Here is a 1,587-nt window from a genome sequence, read left to right on the forward strand (position 1 = left end):
AAAAAAAAAAAAAAAAAAAAAAAGAAGCAGCGTACTAAGAAAAACAAGAAAGAGGCTGCAGAATATGCTAAACTTTTGGCCAAAAGAATGAAGGAGGCTAAGGAGAAACGCCAGGAACAAATTGCGAAGAGACGCAGACTCTCCTCTCTTCGAGCTTCTACTTATAAGTCTGAATCCAGTCAGAAATAAGATTTTTTGAGTGACAAATAAATAAGATCAGACTCGGGAAAAATAAAAAATAAAATAAGATAAAATCAGATTATTATTATTATTTTGCTCTTGAGTTTTTTAGTTCCTTGTATGTTCTGGATATTAATCTCTCATCAGTGGCTAGGTGTAGTGGCTCATGCCTGTAATTCCACCATTTTGAGAGGTGAAGGTGAGAGAATAGCTTGAGGCCAGAAATTTGAGATCAGCCTGGGCAACACAGTGAGACACTGTCTCTACAAATTTTTTTTTTTTTTAATCAGCTGGGCATGGTGGTGCCTGTCTGTAGTTCTAGCTACTTGTAAGGCTGACGCAGAAGGATCACTTGAGCTCAGAAGTTTGAAGCTGCAGTGAGCTATGATCACTGCACTCTAGCCTGGGTGACAGTGAGACCCTACTCTAAAAAAAAAAAAAAAAAAAAAAAAAAAAATTCCCTTGTCAGATGATTAGTCCTCAAAAATCTTTTCCCATTCTGCAGGTTGTCTCTTTAATCCATTTATTGTTTTCTGTGCTGTGCAGAAGCATTTTAGTTATATATGATTCCATTTGTTTATTTTTGCTTTTTTCCCTATGCTTTTAAGGTCTAATTCATAATTTTTTTGCTCAGAACAACGTCCTGAAGCATTTCTCCTGTTTTCTTCCAGTAGTTTCATAGTTTTTGGGTTTTTAAAGAAGACAAATGTCCTGAACCACTCTTCCTATTTTCTTCTAGTAGTTTCATTGTTTTGGGTTTTTCATTTAAGTCTTTAATCTGTGTCGAGTTGATTTTTATACTAAGGATTTAGTCTCATTTTTCTGCACATGGATAGCTAGTTTTTCCAGTACCATTTATTGAAGATACTGTCCTTCAGGCAGATCAGGAGGTCAGGAGATCGAGACCATCCTGGCTAACACGGTGAAACCCCGTCTCTACTAAAAAATACAAAAATCTCGCCGGGCGAGGTGGTGGGCGCCTGTAGTCCCAGCTACTCAGGAGGCTGAGGCAGGAGAATGGTGTAAACCCGGGAGGCGGAGCTTGCAGTGAGCTGAGATCCAGGCACTGCACTCCAGCCAGGGTGACAGAGGGAGACTCCGTCTCAAAAAAAAAAAAAAAGAAGATACTGTCCTTTTCTCATTGAATGTTTTTGGCAGCTTTGTAAAAAATCAGTTGGCTTTAAGTACGTGGATTTATTTCTGCATTGTCTATTCTGTTTCACTGGTCTATTTTTCTTTTTATGCCAGTATCATGCTGTTTTAGTTAATATAGTTTTGTAGCATATTTTGAAAGTCAGGTAGTGTGATGCATACAGCTTTGTTATTTTTGCTAAAAAATGATATGGTTCTTGTTTTCATTCTGTTGATGTAATGTATCACATTTATGAATTTACATATATTGAGCCA

General features: G+C 37.3%; 1 pseudogene; it reads left to right on the forward strand.

Moving 5' to 3' along the window:
* Window positions 1-189, forward strand: part of LOC108531147 (40S ribosomal protein S6-like) — a 1,070-nt pseudogene extending 881 nt beyond the window's left edge.
* The last annotated feature ends 1,398 nt before the right edge of the window (window positions 190-1,587 follow it).

The sequence above is a fragment of the Rhinopithecus bieti genome, unplaced genomic scaffold (genome assembly GCF_001698545.2).
Source record: "Rhinopithecus bieti isolate Rb0 unplaced genomic scaffold, ASM169854v2 scaffold_9234, whole genome shotgun sequence".
In the NCBI taxonomy this organism is placed as follows: Eukaryota; Metazoa; Chordata; class Mammalia; order Primates; family Cercopithecidae; genus Rhinopithecus; species Rhinopithecus bieti.